A 909-nucleotide genomic window follows, 5' to 3' on the forward strand; every position below is an offset into this window, starting at 1 on the left:
TCAGGAATCTCCCTCACCGAGCCCTGAGGACTCTCCCAGCCCTAGCCCTGAGGACTCTCCCTCACCCAGCCCCGAGGACTCCCCAAGCCCCAGCCCTGAGGACTCCCCCTCACCCAGCCCTGAGGACTCCCCAAGCCCCAGCCCGGAGGACTCTCCCTCACCCAGCCCTCAGGATTCCCCAAGCCCCAGCCCTGAGGACTCGCCCAGCCCCAGCCCCCTGCCCAGCCCCAGCGCATCTCCGCCACTGCAAGGGACCTGCCCAGAGGGCGTTCAGCTGTTCGAGATCGGCATCATCCCACCCTGTGGGCTGCTCCAGGCCACGACCTGCCTGGAACTGGTCCTGAACCCGCTCAGTCTGGTTCTCGTCCAGTATTGCCCTGACAGTCCGAGCGCCAGCCCCGGCCCCTCCCCGGCTCTCAGCCCCAGCCCCGGCCCCTCCCCAGCCCCCAGCCCCAGCCCGGCCGACAGTCCCAGCCCCCTGCCCAGCCCCAGCCCCCTGCCCAGCCCCAGCGCGTCGCCCCCACTGCAAGGGACCTGCCCGGAGGGCGTTCAGCTGTTGCAAATCGGCATCATCCCACCCTGCGGGCTGCTCCAGGCCAGGACTTGCCTGGAACTGGTCTTGAACCCGCTCAGTCTGGTCCTCGTCCAGTATTGCCCGACTTCCCCTGTAGCCTCTCCATCCCCCCTCTTCGGTTGAGCACGCTACCGAAGTCCTTTGGCGCTCTGGCGTGTGCGCCCGGGTGATTTTTCAAGCCCTAGCCTTGAGATGGCTCAGCAGAATGTCCAACTGATTCGGGGCCATCCGTCCCTTTTTTCAAAGTCCCTGCGTGCCTCTGTGCATGCTATTGGATGCTTACCGTCCAAGCCTCCTCTCTCTGGATCAAGGTGTTGGCGCTGATGGGGGGTTGA

Source organism: Auxenochlorella protothecoides (assembly GCF_000733215.1).
Source record: "Auxenochlorella protothecoides strain 0710 unplaced genomic scaffold scaffold1, whole genome shotgun sequence".
In the NCBI taxonomy this organism is placed as follows: Eukaryota; Viridiplantae; Chlorophyta; class Trebouxiophyceae; order Chlorellales; family Chlorellaceae; genus Auxenochlorella; species Auxenochlorella protothecoides.